Source organism: Macaca fascicularis, chromosome 3 (assembly GCF_037993035.2).
Source record: "Macaca fascicularis isolate 582-1 chromosome 3, T2T-MFA8v1.1".
Lineage (NCBI taxonomy): Eukaryota > Metazoa > Chordata > Mammalia > Primates > Cercopithecidae > Macaca > Macaca fascicularis.
In genome coordinates, this window is record NC_088377.1 from 151,121,038 (window position 1) to 151,146,463 (window position 25,426).

A 25,426-nucleotide genomic window follows, 5' to 3' on the forward strand; every position below is an offset into this window, starting at 1 on the left:
GATTAAGCAATGCCTGTCTTGACCATGTATCTGGATATGTATGACACGTGAGTTAATAAAAAAGCTGATGAGTAATTTTTTAGTCTAAAATCTGTTTTGCATGATGGATGCCTGTAAAGTTGCCTATGAATCAGATGGCAGCATAATCTTAATATTGGCAAAAGTGAAAAGCAAAGTTATGGTTTTATGCTAATACTATGTATTTGATGGCTGCTCAAGGAAATAACTATAGTGAGATTAATCTGAAGAGAGCAGAAGCTAGACCTTTTCAATAAATAATTCTGAATACAAAAATTCTTCCTTTTTATTGGTTTAAAAAAAAGCAGAATCCTTCAAAACTGAGAAAAGAAAATTTTTTATTTTGAAGTTTTTTTCTGAAACAAAATAATGAGTAGTAGCATAGAAAAGTAGGAATCTGTCATCTTCAGAAAGTTTTAATTGTATTCTTTGTAGGAAACACTATGACATAAAATGTTTAAAGTGGCCAACAATCTAAATGGCTTGATTTAACATATCATTTCTTAAATAAGAGGTAACAGAACACATATTTTAATTTTGGTCTAGCATTGATACCACAAAGCAAAAAAAAATGGCATATTAATTATTTTTATGCATCCAATTGTACAAGCTCTTTTTTGAAAGCAATAGAGTACTGAACAAAAACTTCCTAACTAAAAGAATAAATGCTAAATAGTCTTACACAAAGAGAGATTATACCATAATATCTAGAAATGATCTATAGAGCAAATAAAAGAGTCTTGTAGATTTCTGTTGGGTATTTCTTAATTGAATATTGGACCCATCAACAATTTTAATTCTGGTGCTTTTATGTTGTGTGATATTTGGCAGTAAGATTAAGAGGTTCAATATTTAACTTCATTATATGTAGTCAAAAAATTTTAGAAATCCTTTCATTAAGTTTCTAGCTAGTTTAGTCCTCTGGGGAAAAGAGTGAAAACATAGTAAATTTGTTATTTAGACTACATACCTTCATCTTCTATACTTCTTCTCCCTATACATCTTCTATACTTCTATACTCCCACAAAGTTCCACTTTCTGATGGAGAACTAATAAACTAATATTTGTTAAGATGCTAATAATAATGCATGACCAGGTCATACATATTTTAAAATATTTTGTTATATGATACTTTGACACAGAGAACTTCAAACTAAATCACTGGAGTTATAGTAAGAGACACCAAGTACATAGTTGTAGACAGTATTAGCAGATTAATAATTTAAACTTTTTATAGAACACCACTGTGATAAGCATGCCATTTACAAAATGTTCACAATAATTGAGTGACAATGAGATAAGAACATGCCTTATCTTTTCAGGTGCTTATTTCTGTGAACTTATGTTCCATGTTCCTTAGCACCTACATCTACAGAAATAAGAAAGCAGTGTATAAACTTTAGACATAGAAATGTCACAGGCAATGAGACCTCATATTTACTCCTCATGTATACACTAAAGGTACAAGCAAACAAATGGTAGCTGGTTCACGTTCAAGAAGGTAGGTACTATTTTTGTTTATTTTAGAAAGAATGATAACTACTCCTGTTGGAGGCCAGCTTTCAATTCTCAAAAGATTTTAAAGTCAGCTAATATTATGCCAGGTTTAATCTCCTCTTGGAAATAGTACAATTTTCTTGATACAAAATGTGTTTAAATATGTCAAATATGTTTAAGACTTTCACTTAGACATACAATTATTTTTTATCAAAATGTCTACTTTAAATATGTTATATCTAATCTACTTTAAATATGTTACATCTATTTTTTAGATTTTGGGAAATTAATGTAAAAGATACAAAACCTTCAAATCATCTTCCAACTCCTTAAACAGATATAAACTTTGCTAGCATTCAGACTTGGATTTCTGTTGTCATTTATAAAATATTAATAATTTTTCTTTTAAAAATTTAGAATCATGGGAATTTATTCAGGTTTTAAATTTAAAATTAAGTTATTAATATGTTCATGTACTATTAAAAATACTTTAAGTTTGTAACTTTAGTGTTTGAAAAATATGTTAAAGAAATAAACCAAAATATATTTCAATATTTTGTGACCAATAGTGCTATTTTGATTATCTTTTATAAAAATTATCAGGCCAGGCATGGTGGCTCACACCTGGAATCCCAGCACTTCAGGAGGCCAAGGCAGGCGGATAACTTGAGGTCAGGAGTTCAAGACCAGCCTGGCCAACATGGTGAAACCCCAGCTCTACTAAGGAAATACAAAAAGTAGCCAGGCATGGTGGCACGTGTCTGTAATTCCAGCTACCCAGGAGGCTGAGGCAAGAGAATCACTTGAACCTGGGAGGCAGAGGTTGCAGTGAGCCGAGACTGTATCACTGTACTCCAGCCTGGGCGACAGAGGGAGACTCTGTCTCAGAAAAAACAAACAAACAAACAAACAAACAAAAAACTGTTGCCTAAATCACTGATTCTTTTATCTAGAATTTATTTGAACTAGTGTCTCTGGGTCAAAAATTTTGCATAGATGGGAACAAAAATGGCCATCTCACCACTTTCTTGACATCATTTAGTATGATATTTAAATTTTTTTCCACTTTGCTAGGTGAGATATTTTAATTTGCCTTTATCTGCTTATTTAGAGGTTAAAGGTTTTTATTTTTCTTTTGGGTCATATAATTTTTTTTCTTCTATAAATTATTGAGGAACATATCCTGATATTAGATAGGTTCTCTATTTTATTCTGTAATAACCCCAGCAATCAAAACTATAAAACTATCTCTTTATGATCATCTTAGTGAACAAAATTCAAGTTCAGTCATTTCAGGGTTTACACAGAGAAACTGCTCTTTCTAAATGACCTTGTTTCAATGAGACTTTATTTCCATTATATTGGAGAGGACTAATAGTTCCTGTGTGGGTACATCAAGATTTAAGGGGCCAGCGTAACAGACATGAATTTTCATTTGCCCTGAAAAATAACAGAAGGCTCTCTCAGTTCTTTGCCAAATGCTTCTCATATACCCCTAATTGTTGTGTTTCAAAAAAAGTGTATGCCATTTATATAGAACCAGGAGGAAATACAGTTTTTATTTTAAAACACTGAAATATAAAAAGCTCATCATTTCCCTAAGTACAAAGAACCTTATTGGTCCAAGAAATTCATTTTCTATAACTACATATGAAAAATTTCAAAATACATTTGCAGTGGAAGCCAAAAATCTCCACACCTAAGAGCTGCTGATGTAGTAGTAGTAGTTGCTGGATTATTTTTAGTTCTGCTAGCTGAGATCAAGCATTTCCACATTATTTGCATCTGCATCCCTTTTTGTAATAATTAGCAATTCTGTTTCACAGTCAGCAGTACAGCCAATTTAATGGCATCAGCGCTAATTTACAACAAAAGTTAGGTTATGATTCAGAGTGAAGCATTATTGTAAACTCCACTTAGCATAAAGGGTCTTTTAAAAGTCACTTTAGCAAAATTTTAGCTAAAATATTTGATGTTTGATATTCTTTTTTTTTTTTTTTTTTGACTGAAATGTTGATGTCATCATTGAGGGATTTATAAAATTTATTAAACCACTTTATAGCTACATTAAGTTTTGTTTATCTGAAAAAGAGTAACAATTTTAAACCAGTGTTTCAGGGCAAAAACATTAAATACAAATAAGAAAAAATATTTTGGTATTGAGATTTTTCTAAGCCACTGTGGTAAACAAAGATAGTAGGTAAAGTTAAATTATTATTAGAAAGCTCTGTACACCAGGCAGACTGTCTAATTTGAGAGAAAGCTTCCTAGGGGAATAAGATGATTCTTCACCTGATAAGAGCTAAGCCTTGAACACCTCAAGAGTAAAAATAAGTGACTTGGAAAAAGTGATTAAAAATATTCAAGGAAAAAAGTTTGAAAAGCTTTGGCAGCTACAAACTGCTTTCTTCTGCAAACATACACACACATTTTCAGATGAGTTATCAAGTATGGAAGTATCTCTGACTCTGTAGACCCAACTGCAGAATCAAACTCAAACTAAGCCTGTGAATCTATTCAATTAACAATAATATGAATTTATGGAACTTATAGGGAAGACTGATGTGAGGAGCAAATGAATCAGGACATGTAAGATGTTTATAACAGTGCCTGATTACTGTGAGTATTCAGATATATCAGCATTAATAATAAATGTCATTATAAAGAAATATTTTATTATAGATTGCTAAAATGAGATAAAGTATCTCATTTCAGTTTTTTTATTTTTATTTTTATTTATTTATTTCTTTTTTTGAGACGGAGTTGCACTGTTTCCCCAGCTGGAGTGCAGTGGCTCCATCTTGATTTATTGCAACCTCTGCCTCCTGGGTTCAAGTGATTCTCTTGCCTCCGCCTCTGGAGTAGCTGGGACTATGGGCATGTACCATCATGCTCGGCTGATTTTTGTATTTTTAGTAGAGACGGGGTTTCACTATGTTGGCCATGCTGTTCTCGAACTCCTGACCTCAAGTGATCTGCCCACCTTGGCCTCCCAAAGTGCTGGGATTACAGGCATGAGCCACTGTGCCTGGCCCCAATGCAAACATCGGTTTTAATTTAAATGTATTTTTTTTTATTATTATTCTCTAGAATTTCTGGAGATACCTCTTATGAGAGAGTGGGAAAGAAGGCTGTGACATTGGCCTGGCCTCAGCAGATCAAGATCCTTTGTGCCCTTTCCAGACAAAGCAACTGGTTGCATCTGGGCACCCAGAGTGTTATGAGTTAGATCACTGGCCTTCTTTCATTTTTTCTTTGGCTTAAAAGAATTCATAAGGTTAAAGGGGCAATTTCACAAGGAGAACATGGCCAAGATATCCAGCAGTAAGCTTACAAGTATGTTCAAATTGGAATCATCTAAGTATTACCCTATTGGAATCATTTCCTAAGCAAAGAACTCTAACCTCACCAGCTGAGTTAGAAGTGTGTTTTTTCCAGTGATGCAACTATAGAATACTTTACTAAATGTGCTGAACTATATAAACTGTTTTGTGAGCAGTGATCATGCTTCAAAAGCATTTTGTATTTTCTGTAATCTCTAAAATCATACTACACATATAGAAGCTAATAAGTACTTAATTGATCATTAACTCTTATTACTCAGGGATTTGAAGTAATTAACACAAATCCAGAGATAACTCATATTTTACGGAAAGTAGCTTTAGTAATTATAAATCATCTATGTCTTATACATTCGGATTGGAAGCTTTGGATAGAACCTTTTTCATTATCCATTATAATTCCACTTAGTGTCTGGTACAGACTTTCTTCCAGCACCGATTATTCTGTTTTACCATTAATTATTTACATGACTGCTCTACTCTTTGAATTAAGAGATTGGGTTTTATTCATATTTGTCATCTCTCTTGACTTTCAAGACACTCAAATATTTTTGTTGAATTAATCGATGTAGAGTTTTTTGTTTTTTGTTTTTAAGGCAAATACAGATGGGATAAATATATGTTCTTGGAGACTTTCTAGATGATTCAAAGTTTATCCCCACAACAGGAGGGCAGCAGTATTATACATTAATACTGATCTGTTAAGCCTAACATCCTAATGATCAGATGTAATTTCTTCATAAAAATATGTGAACACTTTGAGAGAAGATATGTTCCTAGAAGCAGCAGTCAGTACCTCTCAATCTTCATATGACACAAAGTAGTGAAACCGAGGTGGGTCAGATATTCTTAAATGTAACTTCTATGAATATTACCAATCCATGACTGAAATATTATTGGGGAGTTGCAAAGCTTGAGGAATGTTATTAATAATAAGTGAAGGAGAGTGCCAGAGGTAAAAACCATGAGCCCAGAAAAGAAATAGTTCTGTCCTATGTGGAAGTGCTTGGTGCTTGGAATGTAGACGCAAGGGAAAATGGGAGAGCTTTTGGCTAACGGACTCAGGGCTTATAAAGTCTTTATCCACTTTTTCAGTAGTTCAGCTTCTTCTAACACAGCTCAGAGTGTTAGATTGTATGAAGCCAAAGTGAATAAATGTGTATGCAAATTTCAACACATACTGTAAGGAATATGATGATAGCATGGAAAAAAAAAAAAAAAAAAAAGCCCTGCCAGACATTGAGTATGTATAGAAATAATTTAAGAAACTGAGGTTTGAAGAGATGGTGAGATATGTTGAAGGCTATGTGGATTCTTATAATTCAAATGTAACTTTTGAACACCTATTATGAGCCAGATACTGTAACAAAGGACTTCACATGCATTTTCCTCATTTCCAGATCCGCTTGACTCTGAGAAGAAAATCTCAGTGTATTTGATTTAGCCACAGAAATACGACATTATCAAGACTGTTATTTTATGTCTTTAACTGTTGGGGGAAACTATTTTACATAAACAATACCTGTTGGATAATAGAGAATCTACTTTTGTTGTCTAGATAGCACTGTGACAGTTCCCCTTCACAACTCTAGCTTAGTAAGAAGTGACGCAGCACTTTAAAAAATCAAAGCTGTTAAATAACAGAGGAAAGAGGGATATTGGTAAAGCAAGTAGCATTCTAGTCTATTGGATTCCATTTCTTTTTGTGAATTTGTGAAACTGTTATCGTTGGATTATGATTGCAGTTCTTGAATAGGGCTAAAGTAAACATTAGGGAAAACTCTACTTTTTCATCAATTCTAATGGGTTAAGAACTGATATAAGACTACTGCATCTCTTGGCCTGTAAACAACTCAATCATAGACATATTCCCAGAAGGGGAAACGGTGGTTGTCACAAAATTCTGTGTCACTTTGTCACCAACAGATTGAAGCAGAGAGGCTGGGATGAACCTATCAGATAATTTCCATCAGCGAAGAATGATCTGTGATCAACTTTCATCAAAGGCAAAAGAGTTAAATGCCAGCCCCAGTAGTTATAATGGTCTGTGTGCAAAGGTGAAAAGGAAAGTCAATCAGATGAACAAGGAGAATGCAGAAGACCTGAAAAGGACGTCAGAAATTAGAGGTATTGTGTAACCCTTTTATGCAGACTCGCCTTGCTTTCATTCCAATTCCTTTGAAGTCTGAACACACTTTCTCCCCTGGGTTCCATAAGAGTCTGTTTATCCTAAAAAAGCACACACCACCCTATCCCTTTTTGAATGGAATTTCTATTTTTTTTTTTTAACCCAAACAAACCTTGGCTAAAACAAGCTCATGCATTTGTAAAAATATCTTTCAATCTTGCGTTGTTACATTAACAGCAAATTATAAAGCATCTTTTATTATACAACTTCAGTAACAGTTGGAAGATTCTTACTCTCTTCATTTTCATGTCTAAAAATAGATACCTGGGTTTAAGTGGACCGATGTAGTTCTTTAATATGAAATCTTTTTGTTAGTAAACTTCTATTTGATTGCTAAGGCTTTTTTTTCCCCCCTAAACCTTCCTAATTTTCAACTAATCAACACAGATTTTTACTTTTGTAAAATGACTTTAGGAATATACTATTTGTTTTATATTTTCTCTGAACTTCAGGTTTGGAAGTCTGGTTTATTTTACTTACTATTAAGTGTAGTCTACCTAGAATTTGTGACTGTTTTGAGGACATTTTGCCCAATTCAGATAGTCAAGATTTCTATTAATTTTCCTAAGACATTTTCATATAATCTTTTAAATATTAAATACGATATATCTGGACTTATTTCTCCTACTATTTAAATAGATTGCTTCCTATTGTTTAACTTGTTCTCATGCCAAATATGTAGTTTTCATTTTTGAACCTTAGGCTGATATTTCCATGGAGCCTGTATAGGATTTGGCATATCTGAATTAATATTTGGATTTTCCTGCACAAGTCAATTATCTTTTCTGCTATGTTGAGAAGAGTTATATCTTTGTGTGTTTTAGATAGTTTCTCTTGATATTTGAGATATGAATAGTGCACACTCAGTAAAGTTTTTATGAGCCGTTAAAAATGTCAGTGTAAGAGGATGTCAAAATCAGAATTTCATGCCAGGCACCAAAAAGTAATAATTGCCAAGTAAGTTGCCAAGTCAATATTATAAAGGAAATGAAAGCCATTTGGAGCCAAGACTTTCAGAACCTCTCAGGCAAGAGCATAACAAGTGTATCAGATTTGGATAAGTGAAAGGTTTTTGGAAGTGGTTTTGTTTGTGTTATTATTATTTTTTCTATATTCATGTGTATGTTTAAGAGTGTTGTTAATGTGCTTGGAATGAAGATTGAAATATTGAATAATATCTTACAGTGAGCACTACTAATCTCTACATTAACACCGTGTTTTGTAACTTCGGGTAAACTCAGATCCATTTATTACCCTAGACTCACCAGGAAAGTCTTACGGCTTGCCACAGTTTTCTCCAGTGGGAAGATGTACAAAATTTCCCATGCAATACAGTTTAAAATAAAGTTGTGTTTGTTTATATGTATGAGGTGCAGTTTTTCAACATATTGGAAGCATCAATGTTCATTTAGACAAAATATGCTTTTGGAAAGTTACTTTTTATATTTCACATATCAGGTAATCATGAAAGATCATTGAAAATAAGACAAAATTAGAACTGTAACATTCAGATGTGACTCTTTCTGGAAACCACACCTCATAGGAATGTTTTCTTTTGTGATTGATAAAACTGGTAAATGTATTTTCTATGTGTGGATAATTTCTTGAAGTGACTTGTTTTTTAAAGCCTAAGTAGGTAGGTAGGTAGGTGATCGTGACGGAGTGTTTCAATGTGATACATTGGACCCTTGAACCAAATCAATACTGTTACTAAAATAGAAGTGATAAGAAGGGACTTTAGATTGAGGTGAAGATTTTGGAAACAGTCAAAGAAATAGGATGAAAACAGTATTATAAATTCAGTTATATTAATATATAAGGCTAAGACTTTTGAGTTAATCCTGATGATGGTAATTGTTGAAAATGGCATTTGTTTGCAGTGAGGGCATTCATTTACTTGAGTGTTGAGTAAGAATTAGTTGGCTGGGATTTTTTCTTAAACTACAGCAAATGGAAACAGAGTGGCCTTTTTATATGTTTCTAGGAAAACCAAGGGGGGGGGAACTTAATTATTTTTCTATATGCAAATGAGGAAAATAAATAGAACAATTCATATATTTCTAATACATATGAGAAGTCAATGAGAAAGAAAGGATGGGAAATAAAAGCAAACATGGAGAGGTTAAGAAGACAAGTCAGTGAGGAGAGATGTGTTAGTCATTATAGTTAAGCCCAGTTTGTCAATAGAATAAGAGACAGAAGGAGAGAACAGCTGCCTCCACTAGAAAAGAATATCCTAGTGCGAAGAGACAATTATCAAGACACTGTTTTTATTTCACTGAATATGTCATTCACTCGCAAAGCAAATGTCATTCACTCGTAAAGCCATTTTAACAGCTCATGGTTGATTTTTTTTATGGGTTGGAATGAATACAACTGAATTGTTGGAAGAAATAGATAGTAATAAAAATAGTGTGCATTTATTAAGTTTGCCATCATTAAAACCTCTCCTTGCGGTAGGATGCCATAATGGACAACCGGGATCTGAGAAGCTGTGGATAGAACCGCTTTAGTAATAAAATACAAGTGAGCAATTGGCATCTGCATAGCATTATATTGGAGAAACAGTATCACATAAATTCAGGACAATTAACGTTTTACATTTAACTTCTGGGTTTCCTAGCCTGACTACATGCTAGTCAATCCCAGAGTCCCTCCTTCTCCTCCTTCTTTCTGTTGATGATGCTTTTCAATCATTTCATTGCATGTCAATAGGCTCATCAAAGAGTGGGAGGAGGATGACAGAGAGGCTATAATACTCAATCCAGTTAGTGTTTACAATTGTTAATAATACTGTTAAGAGCTTAGGCAGAAGAAGAGATTGAAATACTATCTAAAATTACATTGGGGGATTATTTGTGGCTTTTAATTATCCATGCAATTTTTGTCTCTCATTACCACATATAATTGAGGAGTAGCCATTCATGACAAGGCAATGATACGACAAAAAATGTGTCTTTTGTAAACAATAGAAATAAATGTATTAGTTAAGACTCTAGCAGTTTTAGTTTGTAGAATTATCCACTTCCTACTATGCCAGTGAATATTTAAATGTAAAGGAACCAAATTGTTTCTGATGAACTAGGTACATATATTTGTACATTATCTAACTGAATTTCTAAAGTAATTTTTTATTGATCTGCAATTGTCAAATTAATCTATGTTGTTATAAAAAGATCAAAACAACATAGTAGTCTTACGACCTGAAAATATCAACATTTCCCTATACAATACCATCTTCAATCCTGCTCCCTAGAGGTAACCAACCACTGTAAACAGTGTAGTAAGTAACTTGTAAAAAGAATAGTTTTCACGAATGTATAAACACAATAATCTTACCTATTGCTAACCTGTTTATTAAAGAGTCACAAGGCACTTAGTAATGAACATGATGTAGTTTCAGGTTTATTGTATCTAAAACCACTGTATTATCTCTCCTCCATGAAATACCTCTTTCCTGAAATTTCTGATTAGTTTTACTTATTGAAATTTAATTCAGCAGCCTGGGCACAATGGCAAGACCCCATTTCTACAAATAATAATAACAATAATAATAATAAAAAGCTGTGCATGGTGGTGCATGCCTGTAGTTCTAGCTGCTTGGAAGCCTGAGGAGGGAGGATTGCTTAAGTCCAGGAAATCGAGGCTGCAATGAGCTGTGTCTGTGCCACTACATTCCAATCTGAGTGACAGCGGGAGAACCTGTCTCAAAAAAAAAAAAAAAAAAAAAAAAAAATTCACTTTTTTTTTTTTTTTTTTTTTCCCGGGAAGGTAGGGGCCATGAGACTCCATGGAAAGCAGAAGATATAATGATCTGCTGTTTTACTCCCTCTTGCCAACCCTCTGGGCCTGAGCCCTCAGGGAATTGCATGGGAGAGGAAAAGTTGAGGCCAGAATTTTTTTATGAGAGGACTTTTTCAGTGGTGGGAGAAGTCCCCAGACTCAGATTGGTGTTTTCTCTTCCCATGAGGTTCTGTCTGCTAGTGGCCTCCACTGGTGTGTGGCTTCTGAGTTCACGATGTGTGTGATTTCTTGAGGTGGCTGTTAGCTTCACTCATAGTCCTAATTGTCATACAGCAATCCCTGAGGTAGAACAATCCCACTCTCTTGACATTGACTGGTGTCCACACCTCTTGTACACGGCATGGCCTCCCTGAGGACACACGGTTCTTACCCATACTCTAGACTCCATGTTTTTTATGGCATCTACCTTCTTCTTCAAGAAGTGCAGAGATGAACATGGGAGGTCTACTGCTTTCATCTTCTCAAGGACAATATTCCATGGAAGTTTTCCAACTTGCTTGTGGCTACTCTCAAAAGCCTCTACATTCAGAAACATCACACAAGATATTATCTCAATGCTCAAGATTCACACTTGCCCCTAGGCTCCAGAAGCACAGTCCAGTTCTTGCACGTACTTTGTCACATTTCACTGTTTTGCCCATAGCAGAAAAGACTCAAATAGTTGAGCAGGCAGGCAGAGAGAATCACTCCCATTATCTATCAGCCAGTTTCCTGGAGCTGTCAATTCATTTGCCTTTGGGAGAACTGGGGCTCAAGCCACCTTCCCTAATAAGAGGGAAGGAAGTGACCTCTCACTCCAACACCTAACACCACCTTTCCCGTACAGCCATGGTTCATGCTGCCCCTCCTCTTCTCACTCTTCTTACACAGCAGGTGTGGAAGGGTGCAGGGGAAAGTATTAGAGTGGAAATGGAGTTTCAAAGTTCTTTCTATTGTTCCTTAGTAATCCTGGGGAAGGGATCTGTCCCTACTTACCATTTGAAGCGCAATAGGAAATGAACCACTCGATACAACGTCACACGTTCACCACACACGCAAAGTGCAAGAGCATGTTACTATACTAACCATCTTGTGCAGCTTGATATTGTTTTCTTGACACTTTGTCAATATTTATTGCACTATAAAGATAGTACTACCACATTTTATTAGTAGAATAAACGTGAATATGTGCCACCTCCCAGCAAGGATATTTAATTGCTGGCGACAGATCCTCCAGATCTGTTCCTTCTGCCTCAGTGACTAGCAATGTTTGAAATAATGGCTACTCCATCAGGCAAGGTTTTGAAGTGAGGAGCATGGAGACTTGAGGCATTAATAAGAAATAAAGCTTTGTGCTAAAGGTTGTTAAGTGTTGGGATGTTTACTACTATAGCATTGCCTTGCCTATCGAGATGCAGTAAAACCTGCACTGCAATGTATTTGGCCATTACAATCTGTGTGCACTATTTATTTCATTTCCAAATTTTTACTCTTGCACTGTTTCAATAAATATCACTGTACATGATTTTTGTACAAGCGAATTGCTGGGCCAAACACTTACGTTTTTTGGAAAGTGCTAAGTTTGTCTCTAAAGACTCTATGTTCTCACCGATGATATTCAAGGGTGCTTACCATAGATATTGTGACTGTCTTTGCTAGGCAAAGAAGTCTTTCATTTTAATTTCTACTTCATGGATTATTAAGGAGACTTAGTGTTCACTGGACATTGGATTTCTCTTGTAAATTTTGTTTGTACCATTTTATTTTTTCCATTAGATTGTTTTCCTTTTCCTATTTAAAATTAAAGAAATTCTTTGAAAGTAAAGGTTTTGACCCTGGTTTTTGTATATTTTTAAAATCCTAGTGAAGAAACTGTCTCTACAGAAAAGAAAAATAGTCAGGCATGGTAGCATGTGCCTGTAATCCCAGCTACACAGGAAGTTGAGGCAGAAAGATCATTTGATCCCAGGATTTTGAGACTGCAATGAACTAAGATTGTGTCATTGCACTCCAGGATGCAATGGGTGACAGAGCAAGACCTTGTTTCTTAAAAACAAACAAACAAACAACAAAGCAAAACAAAGAAAAAATTAATTCTTTCTACAATGTAGGTCAGTGGAAATTTTTTCCAGAATATTTTATCATATAAAACTTGAACATTTTTATATAGTTATATGTACCAATCTTTTTCTTGGGCATTTCATGTGAAGTTTCAGAAGGCAACTTGTGAAAGGTTTTTATATTTTTGTTCATACATCAGAAGCTCAACACTGGCTGCACATAGGATCATCTGGGGAGTTTTAAAAGTACAGATATTCTGGTCCTATCTCTGGATATTCTGATTTAACTGGTTTAAGGGGACTCCAGCATCTGCATTTTTAAAAGCACTACCACCCGACTCTCCCCAGGTAACTCTCTGTACAGCTAAACTGAGAATCACAAGTCTAGATTATTTGAGGCATTTAAAATCTACCACATGTGTTTTAAACACCACTAAAATCATCTTATATGACATAATTTGAAAAAATCACTTCCCTGCAGTTCAACTGTATCTTCTAAAAATAGCCAAAGCTAAGCAATTTAATATCTTATTCAGAAACATACGTTTTCCATGCTTAGTACCTTCAAACCCCAATAAGTCAATTATAACAATAGAAAAACAGGACTCCCCTAAGCTTAGAAGAGCATAGAATAGGCCACTTCCATTTGATCATCTCAAAATGTTACTTTTTGGAAGAAGAAAAGCACACTTTACTGGCATTGACCAAATATAAATCCAGTATAAAGAACTTGAAGTAGAATCACCTCCTTTAATATTTTCCGGTAAAAGCAGTGAGGGTGCATTTTAATGCCAGGTAGATCCCTGGGTATCTATTTGTCCTGGATCATTGGTTTATAAAAATTCTGCATCATATTTCATGGGTAAAAAGGGTTTCACTGGAAATATGTGTGTAAGCCAGTGGTCAAGAAGAGAATAGAAGACACAGGTCCCCCAGATCTTCCCATAGTATCTCAGAGAGGCATGCTGTAATACCATGAGGGCACTGCTGGATCTGCAGTGTGGGTTTCTGTTCCAGGAACAAAATCCCTGTTTTGTAGAGTGAAAATGTGGGAGAGGTCTTGTCAGTGAAGCAGCAAACAGATTGTTTGATGTCAACCAGACAGAATTTGGGGTAGCAGTTTAAAGGTGTTCTGTGCAAAGACCAGCTGCTCAACTTATTTTTACCAGGTGATGTTTCAGTCTTCCTGAAGTAGAAGAATTCTCCAGGGCTTTGGGAAGCTGATGAGAGGTACATCCCTGACTGCTGGGACTGCTCAGATCTCAGCTGGGTTTTGGTGCAGGCAACCCAGAGTGATTGACAGGGTTATTTACAGATATTGACACTCCTTTTACATTTTACTCATATATATTACATTTATATACATACACATAAATATATATATGTGTATATATACACACACACAGAGGCAGAATTAGAAACAGATATGAACATAAACAGGATCATGCAAAGCAGAAATATTGAATACTAAGTGTTAATTGATTCATTAGGTCATAAGATTTTTAAATATCATAATGGGATTGTTGCTATTGTTAGAAAGAAAACTCATGCAGAAATGCAAATGTCTAAACTGTAAAAGGTAGTATATTATTCAAATAATTAAAATAAATTCATCTTATAACTTTAAACATGAACTTATAATTTCTACCAAGGTGAATAATGAAGTTATTTTGCTAAACTTAAAATTGAAAAACAAGATTTTTGTTGATTGTAGCAGTCATATCAATCTAAGCAACCTTTGTTTGTCCATAGGTATTTGAGTTGTATAAAGTCAAATTAATACTAATTCATACAGTGAAAATAGGTAAAGCTTTTCAATGGCTTATATAGTAATCTGAAGAAAACTTCTTTTATTAGAAGGCTATAGAAAAAGATGCTATACTTGGGGATCAGAATAAATAAGTTTAATAAGTAGCATAAATTATCACAATGCATTTCTAAAACTGGTTAAAATCTAATATAAAACAGAACTGTATGTACACATTACTTATTCTGTAATTAAAAATAATTTAAAATCAAATATACCAAGCACTACTCTTAATGCACAGTAGTTTATTATTACAATACATGATGTTATTTTTTATTTGTAATAAATCAAAATGGTTATTAAGAGATTCATTTCCACAAACTGACATTTTAATAATGCTTATTGGGAGACCAGAACGAGATGGCCAACAACACAGGGCCAGGAAGTGCTGCTCCCACAGAAAGAGACCAAAATTTCAAGTAAACCAACATAACTTGAATAGCTCTTCAGAGAGAAAACACCGAGGGTGAATGGAGATGCAACACAGACACAGGCTAAAAAGGAAGGAAGCTGGGAGCCCGGTGTGGGATACCCTAATACTGAGGCTAGTTCCTGGTTCCAAATGGCTCTTGGGGAATGAATGAGTGAAGAGACTGTGGGACTGCCCACTCTTACCATGGACCCCTGGGATCCTAGCAATAGGGGACCCCATATCTCCCATGGACATTTGCATGTTAGGGAGATCTGCCACGTATGGAGTAGGCAGAGATGGGCTTCAGCCAGTGTTGAGCCAGAGGCCTTTGTGCACTGGGCAGTTCCAGTGGAGTCTGGCCATTGGAACTGGGCCAGGAGAAAGCTGGGCCAGGAGAAAGCTGAACTGGTTTCCCCACAAGACTGGGGCATGTTTGTTCTACAGGTCCTCCTGTCCATCAGCCCCTCCCTCAGGTCCCCTGCCTGACTCCCCACAGAAGCGTGAGCACAGCACAGTCTCTACTGCCCAGCTTGGGTGTTTTGATCCACTTGAGTATATTTCTAGCAGCCTGGGAGAACTTCAGATCTCTCAGCACACCAGGAACCCAAGAGTCTAGAGGACAGAGTCAACAGTTGGTCCCTGTGCCCCAGGACTTCAGCACACAGCTTTGGAGTGCCAAGCCATGATCAATGGCCAGCACTCAAGCTGGGGTTGAGCCCATATCTCAGAGCACTGAGAGGGGTGACTTGTTTGGTCTGTAGGCTAGCACAGGATATGTGTGTGCCTCCCTTCACAGGACCAGATTGAAAAGGGTGTAGCCTATCTCCCTGTCTACGTAATAATCAACTAACAACACAATGACACTATCAAAATCTCACATATCAATACTAATCTTGAATGTAAATGGGCTAAACGCCCCATTAAAAAGACACAGAATGGCAAGCTGAATAAAAAAAGACAAGATCCAACTGTCTGCTCTCTTCAAGAGACCCATCTCACATGTAACAACACCTACAGACTCAAGGTAAAGGGAGGAAGAAAGATCTACCATTCAAATGGGAAACAACAAACAGAGCAGTTGCTACTCCCATATCAGATAAAATAGACTTTAAACCAATAAAAAGTGAGAAGGACAAAGAAGATATTACATAATGATTCAGGGTACAATCCAATAAAAAAACCTATTATAAATATATATGCACCCAACATTGGTACAACCAGATTCATAAAACAAGTTCTTCTTAATCTATTAAAGGACTTAGAGAGCCACACAATAATTGTGGGAAAAAGTCAACACCCCACTCACAGCATTAGACAGATCATCAAGGCAGAAAACTAAGAAAGAAACTCTGGACTTAAACTAAACACCTGACCAATTTGACCTAACAGACATCTAAAGAACATTCCACTTAACAACACAGAATGTACGTTCTTCTAATCTGCACCCTGATTATATTCTAAAATTGACCACGTTTGTTCATAAAGCAAGTCTCAATAAATTAAAAAAAATCAAAGTCATACCAAGCACATTCTGAGACGACAGTGCAATAAAAACAGAAATCGATATCAAGAAGATCTCTCAAAAGTACACAAAAACGTGGAAATTAAACAACTTGCTCCTGAATAACTCCTGGGTGAACATCAAAATTAAGGGAGAGATCAAATTATTCTTTGAAATTAGCAAAATAGAAACACAACTTGCCAAAATCTCTGAGCTGCAGCTAAAGCAGTGTTAAAAGAAAAGTTTATAGCCCTAAATGCCTTCATCAATAAATTAGAAAAGTCTCAAATTAACAATCTAACCTTACATCAAAAGGAACTAGAAGAACAAGAAAAGACCAACTCCAAAGCTAGCAGAAGAAAAGAAATAACTAAACTTAGAAAAGAAATGAATGAAATTGAGATGCAAAAATCTGTGCAAAAGATCAATGAAATCAGGAATGTGTTATTTGAAAGAAAAACAAGATTGATAAACTACTAATTTGATTTAAAAAAAAAACAGAGATCCACATAAGAACAATCAGAAATGACAAAGTTGATATTACAACTGATTTCACAGAAATACAAAGGTCCTCTGAGACTACAATGAACAATTTGATGAACACAGATAAGAAAATCTAGAGAAAATGGAAAAATTTCTGGAAACACACAATGCCACAAGATTGAATCAGGAAAAGATTGAAACCCTGAATAGACCAATATTGAGTTTTGAAATTGAATCAATAATAAAAAACTGACCAATCAGAAAAAAAAAAAATCCCTGGACCATAGGGATTCACAACTAAATTATTCCAGACATGCAAAGAACTTATACCAATCCTACTGAAACTGTTCCAAAATATTGAGTAGAAGGGGTTCCTCTGTAACTCATTCTATGAAGCCAACATCAGCCTAATATCAAAATCTGGCAGAGACACAATGAAAAAAGAAAACTTCAGGCCAATATTCCTGATGGACATAGATCTAAAAATCTTTACAAAATACTAGCAAACCAAATCCAGTGGCACATCAAAAAGTTAATTCACCATGATTAAGTAGGCTTCGTTTAAGGGATGCAAAGTTAGTTCAACATATGAAAATTATAAATATGATTCATCATATACACAGAATTAAAAATAAAAACCATATGATCATCTCAAAAGACTCAAGCTTTTGATGAAGTCCAACATTTCTTCATGATAAAAACCATCAACATAGTCAGCACTGAAGGATTATACTTCAAAATAATAAGAGCCATCTATGATAAATGCACAGCTAACATAAAACTGAATGAACAAAAGCTGGAACTATTCCCTATGAGAACTGGAACAATACAAGGATGCCCACTCTCACCACCCCTTATTCAATATAGTACTGGAGGTCCTAGCCAGAGTAACCAGGCAAGAGAAAGAAAGAAAGAAAAGGCATCCACATAAGAAAAGAATAAGTCAAATTATCTTTTTTACTGATGATATGACTTTATACCTAGAAAACCCTAAATTCTGACAAAAAGCTCCTACAACTGATAAACATCTTTAGTAAAGTTTCAGGACGCAAAATTAATGTACAAAAATCAGTGACATCTTTATACCAGATGACATCCCTGCTGAGAGTCCAATGAAGAACACAATTCTCTTTACAATAGTCATAAAGAAAATGAAATACCTAAGAATACAGCCAACCAAGGAGGAAAAATATCTCTACAAGGAAAACTACTAAAAGAAATCAGAGATGACATAAATAAATAGAAAAGCATTCCATGCTCATGGGTTGAAAGAATGAATATGATTAAAATGGTCATACTGCCCAAAGCAATCTATGATTTCAATGCTATTCCTATCAAACTAACAATGTTTTTGTTTGTTTGTTTGTTTACAGAATTAGTCAAAACTATTCTAAAATTTGTATGAGACCAAAAAGAATCTGAATAGCAAAAGTAATCCTAAGCAAAAAGAACAAAGCCAGAGGCATTACACTACCCAATTTTAAAATATACTATCAGGCTACAGTAATAAAAACAGCATGGTACTGTTACAAATGTAGACAGATAGACTAATGGAACAGAATAAAAATCTCAAAAATTAACCTGTACACCTACAACCATCTGATCTTCAACAAAGTTGAGAAAAACAAGCAATGGAGAAAGGACTATCTATTTAATAGATGGTGCTAGGATAATTGGCTAGCCACATGTAGAAGAAAAAATCTAGACTGCTACCTTTCACCATATACAAAAATTAACTCAAGATCCGTTAGCAATTTAAATGTAAGAGCTTGAATTACAAAAACCTAGAAGAAAACCTAGCTAATACCTTTCTAAATGTTGGCATTAGAAAAGAATATTTGGCTAAGTCCCCAAAAGCAACTGCAACAAAACCAAAATTTGACTAGTGAGATATAGTTAAACAAAGAACTTCTGCATAACAAAGTAAACTATCAACAGAGTAAACAGATAATCTACAGAATGGGAGAAAATATTTGCCAAGTACATATCTGACAAAGTCTCATATCCAGAATCTATAATTAAGGAAATCAGAAAACGATTTTTTTTCTTTTTGAAACCTAGTCTCACTCTGCTGCCCAGGCTGGAGTGCAATGGAGTGATCTAGGCTCACTGCATCATCCGCCTCCTGGGTTAAAGCGATTTTCTCACCTCTGCCTCCCAAGTAGCTGGGACTACAGGCATGTGCCCCCACGCCATGCTAATTTTTGTATTTTAGTAGGGGCGGGGTTTCACCATGCTGGCCAGGCTAGCCTCGAACTCCTGACCTCAAGTGATCTGCCCTTCTCGGTTTCCTAAAGTGCTAGGATTATAGGTGTGAGCCACCATGCCCGGCCAAATAATAAAAAATAAAAATTTGTAATGAAATTATTACCTCACTAAAAACTGGGCAAAGGACATGAATAGACCCTTCTCAAAAGAAGACATATGGATGACTAACAAACACATGAAAAAATGCTCAGCTTCCTTCACTAATCATCAGAGAAATGCAAATCAAAACCACAGTAAGATACCATGTCACACCAGTCAGGATGGCTATTATTAAAAAGTCAAAAAAATAACAGATGCTGGCAAGGTTACAGAGAAAAGGGAACACTTATACACTATTTGTGGAAATGTAAATTAGTTCAGCCAATTTAGAGTGTGGAGATTTCTCAAAGAACTTAAAACAGAACTATCATATAACCCAGTAATGCCATTTACTGGTATGCATCCAAAGGAAAAGAAATCATACTACCAAAAAGACATATGCACTCACATATTCATCACTGTTCTACTTACAAGAGCAAAGACATGGAATCAACCTACGTGCCCATCATTTTTGGATTGAATAAATAAGCCGTGGTACATAAACTGCACAGAATACTACGCAGCTATAAAAGAAATAAAAAATCACATCGTTTGCTGCAACATGGATGCAGCTGGAGGCCATAATCCTAAGTAAGTTAACACAGAAACAAAACCCAAATACTGCATGTTTTCAGCTATAAGTGGAAGCTAAACATTGAGCAACCACGAAGATAAACATCGGAACAATAGATATTATGGACTACTAGTGTGGGAAGAAACAAGTGGGATATGGATTGAAAAACTACTTATTACATATTGTGCTCACTACCTGGATTATGGAATCTCTATCCTGAACCTCTGCATCATGCAATATATTCATGTAACAAACCTGTACACACACTGGTTGTATAAATGGTACATTGGTAATGCCAATTCCTTAGAATGTTTTATAGAATATTGTAGAAGCTTAACTTGCTTTTAGAAGTATAATCCTTAAATTTTTGTAAAATTATTGACTTAATGACTAGAAATTATTTGGGACAATTGTAGGAATAATTTTTATTCAGGAAATTATTTCACTGAGCTGTTGACAAGAATTTTGAAAAGGGAAAATTATTTTTGAGTTAACTTACAAAAAATACATTCTGCAAAAAACAATATTCTAGAAGCTTTGACACATAGATTGTTTATTTTGCCATTCATTTAAAATTTAATCCTTAAACTAAAATTATTTTTCACAGTTAATTACAAGGTTATGTACAGAGTTATTCTGAATTGTATATATTAAATGTTACTATTCTAGGCATCTTGGAAGTAGTAAAAGTGCACTTAGATGAAACACTTGATTAATAGCAGTAGGAGTTAAAAAATATGAACTATAGGACATTTTTTAATCAATACAATGATTTGAAATAGACCAGCATATTCCCTTGAAGACAAGCATACTCCAGCATGCTTTATTATCTTTTACAAGTTAATTTTGCATCTCTATCAGAAATTTTTTAATAAACACAATGTGGATAATATACATATGATGTTTTAAGTTGTTTTGATGTGAGAATAAAATTATGAATGTAAAAACTTAAAGATTGTGCCTGGACTTAGTAAATATTGTCACCAGAGTCCAGATCAGAGTCACCAAAACCCCAGGAAAGAATGAAGAAATCATGAATATTCAAACTTGCACATCCCTCAGATATCTGCAAATGAAATGGTGGAAAGAACTTATGGAAAAGCAGTGATCCTCACCATCAAGTCCCTGTGTTTCTGCCACTCTCTTAAGACTCTTCAAATATTAGGATCTTCATGACCCTGACCTCTGACCTTTATGGCAAATTCTTCCCTTTGCTTTATATGCTTAGGCATGAATACAAATATCTACCTCCTTTTCCCCCTTAGCTTAGTAAAAATAGGGAGAAATTTTCAAAAAACTTTAAAAAGACTTTACTGAGAAAATAACTCAAAGAAAAGAGAGCTAACAAAAAGACTACACACCAAAGAAAACTCCAATGCTTTTTAAATTCTAATGAAAGAAGGGTTAGCAATATCCACAAGTCTGAGTTTCATTCATTCCCCCTATAAAGCCTGTCTCATGGTCATTGCTAAGAACATTTTCTTTTCACATGTGTGAATAGTTTTTTCTGCTCATTTTATTTTCATGTTACATATTCTCTTGGAGAGTGCCAATATATATGAGTTAGACTGATAGCAATTTTTTTTTTTTTTTTTTGAGACAGAGTCTCGCTCTGTCGCCCAGGCTGGAGTGCAGTGGCCAGATCTCAGCTCACTGCAAGCTCCGCCTCCCGGGTTCCCGCCATTCTCCTGCCTCAGCCTCCCGAGTAGCTGGGACCACAGGCGCCGCCACCTCGCCCGGCTAATTTTTTGTGTTTTTAGTAGAGACGGGGTTTCGCCGTGTTAGCCAGGATGGTCTCGATCTCCTGACCTTGTGATCCGCCCGTCTCGGCCTCCCAAAGTGCTGGGATTACAGGCTTGAGCCACCGCGCCCGGCCAACTGATAGCAATTTTTAAGATGCTATGGGCAGTCACATGTTCCTTGCTATCTACATTCAGAGAATTTCTATTAACTATCTTAGACAGAAATCCAACAATAGGACTTTTCACAAATTAGTGTGCAAATTATTGCATAAATAATGTGTTAGTAATCGTGTGTAAAAGTGCCAACAGTGAATTGTTTATTATAGAATGAAAAATATTTTATACTCTAAATGTGTACATTTACTACTATAGTCTTACCCATTCTACTGATTACAATTTGTATTTCTAAATCTGTATCAAAATCTGAAAATGTTATTTCTTACCTGGGCCTTAATAAAAACATTTATTATTTACATTGAAAATATTTTACTATAATGAAACATCCTATTACCCAAGGTCAGCAAAATAATGGAAACAGAATTACTGTATTGTTATTTAAAGGGCATATAAAACAATCCAATAATAAAAAATAAAAATATTTTTATATGCTATTCCAGATAAAATTTCCTCTCAGAAAACATAATTTCAAGGCACAGTTAAAGATACAAAATTGATAATTCCAGAAAACATAGTGAAGCTTATGAATCAGAAAAAATAAATACAATTTTCAAGTGTTACCTCAAGGAATAGTTAATGGAATGAATACATAGTATAATTTAATGTGCTTCATAATGTGGGAGAACTTTTTAAATTTTTAAATGAAATGATGATAGTAATCTGAACGAGATAAAGAAGTGCTTTATCATGAAAGCAAAATATTTCATTTATTATTTTTATATGAAATACAAATATTCTGAAAACATTATCAAAGAAAAATGCAAATACTTAGAAAATCTGCCACACCTGAGCTTTTATGGATTTACAAACTATGTCATTCGCCTCACACCTCAATTTTCCTTTTAAATCTCTTTTAAGAGATAAGACCAAGGTTCCCCTTTGCCTACACAAAACACTTTTCACTCCTTCCTCAAAATTCCTTTGCAACACAGTGTATTAGAAATGGATACAAGGCCAGGCGCTGTGACTCACGCCTGTAATCTCTGCACTTTTGGGAGGCTGAGGCAGGTGGATCACGAGGTCAAGAGATCGAGACCATCCTGGCCAACATGGTGAAACCCCTTCTCTACTAAAAAAAATACAAAAATTAGCCTGGCGTGGTGGCACACGCCTGTAGTTCCAGCTACTAGGGAGACTGAGGCAAGAGAATCGCTTGAACCCGGGATGCGGAGGTTGCAGTGAGTCGAGATCGCGCCACTGCACTCCAACCTGGAGACAGAGGGAGACTTCGTCTCAAAAAAAAAACCAAAAAAAACCAAAAAACAAAAACAAAACAAAACAAAAGGATAACAGCTTCAAAAGACTCTTTTCCTAGTAATCTCTGCTTATTTTACTTCCAATGCCTCAGACACCTCCGTTTTTCCTTAGGATGAGAATTTAAAGTGGTTACTCTGAATCTGTTTTATTTTTCATGTGTAAAGTTTGAGACAAAGCAAATCTTGCAGCTTGTGTTGTAATTAGTGTAAGAAAGTAATACACGCAGCAGGATGTTGGTTGTTATCATGCTAAAATCATTCCTATGGGATATTTTGAGGGAAAGGCACAGATGTTACAGAGAAGAAAATGCAACAATAAAAATGTAGTTTTGATATACATATTTATTGGAGAAGAAGATGAAGGGTGCTCCCTCAGTCACTGAAATGATACTGCTACAAACATAGACGGACAAGCCGCCTTGTTCAAGAGTACCATACTGAAAAACTTTTATTTAGTCAGTACAATATTGTTCACATAGTGGTTTTTGAAAATGGCTCAAATTATCTTTCTAAAATGTTTTAAAGTAGCAATAGATGTTTTAATTTTAATTTGACAATCAATATGAATTTATATATGATGTATTAATTTTTGACATTATTCTTACAATATTAATGGTTTTAATTAACTCTAATAGGAAATACTAAGATAAATCTAATAAACTATATACCTTTCTAAAAATAAATATTACTATTTCATAAATTAGTTTATTCTTATTATTTGGAAATGCCAACCCTACCTACAGCACCCATCATACAATCAGCATTTTTTTTAAAAAAACAATCTGTCTCTTTTATTCAACTATTATTTAAAGCTTGTAAGAGCACTAAACAAATGATTCAGTGTTATACTGTAGTTCAGGATGCTGATTAAAAATAGTACATCCCCTTTTAAACACTTTAATAAATATAAATTCTGAAATGCAGCTAAATTGATGGCTGTTCTGCTCATATTGGATCCTCTGGTTTTATAATTTCATGATGTGGATTTACAAACTGTCATTCGCATCACACCTCAATTCTTCATTTAAATCCTTTTAAGAGCTAAGACCCAGGTTCCCCTTTGCCTACTCACAACACTTTTCATTCCTTCCTCAAAATTACTTTGCAACGCAGTATATTAGAAATGGATAACAGCTTCAAAAGACTCTTTACCTATCATTCTCTACTTATTTTACTTCCATTGCCTCAAGACTCCACCATTTTTCCTTAGGATGAGAATGTAAAGTGGTTACTCTGAATCTGTTTTATTTTTCATGTGTAAAGTTTGAGACAAAACAAATCTATAACCAGTGAGACCTCTGGTCCTCACCATCTCATTAATTTACTTATTTGTTCAGTCAGGATATACAGTATAGTGGTTTCAGAATTGTCAACCTTTACCTCTTTGGGAAACAAAGTTATCAACTAAAGTACAGTACTTATCCGTGGTTGTTTTATTCTTGAAGACCCAATTTATTTCCAAAACCACTTAGGTCAGGACCTTTCTCCCCTCATTGAGGTTGTTACATACATATGTAATATAGATAGTAAGATAGATAGATAGATAGATAGATAGATAGATAGATAGATAGATAGATGATAGACATTAAGTTGGTGCAAAAGTAATTGCAGTTTTTGCCATTAATTTTAATAGATAGAGCTGTATATATATTTCTCACATTTCATTTTGGGAACCTCCAATCTCCATAGTGGTTCTTTTTTAAAACTTACTATTTAATACATTAAGTTTCATTCTTTGTGCTGTAAAGGTCTGTGGATTTTCAAGATGTACAGTGTCAGGTATCCACTATAATATTATTATTCAGACAAGATTTACCACCTTAAAATATCTTCTGTACTTTCACATATTCAACCCTCCCCTTTGAACCCATAGTATTGACTGGCTTCTTTACCACCTATATATTTTTGCCTTTTCCAGAATGTCACATAAATGGAATCACACAGTAGTCCTCTGTGACTGGCATCATGCATTTGATATTATGTATTTATAATTCTTTTATGTATTTGCAACACTGGTAATTCATTCCTTTTCATCCTGAATAGTATTCAATCGTGTGGATGTCTCAGAGTTTGCTGTTGTCTCAGAGTTCACCTGTTGATGGATTTCTTAACTGTTTCAAGATTTTGGTGATTATTAATAAAGTTGCCATAAACATTCAAATGCAAGTTTATGTGTGGATATACATTTTCAAATCAGTTGGGTAAACACCTAGGAGCAGGATTGGTAGAACAAATGGTATG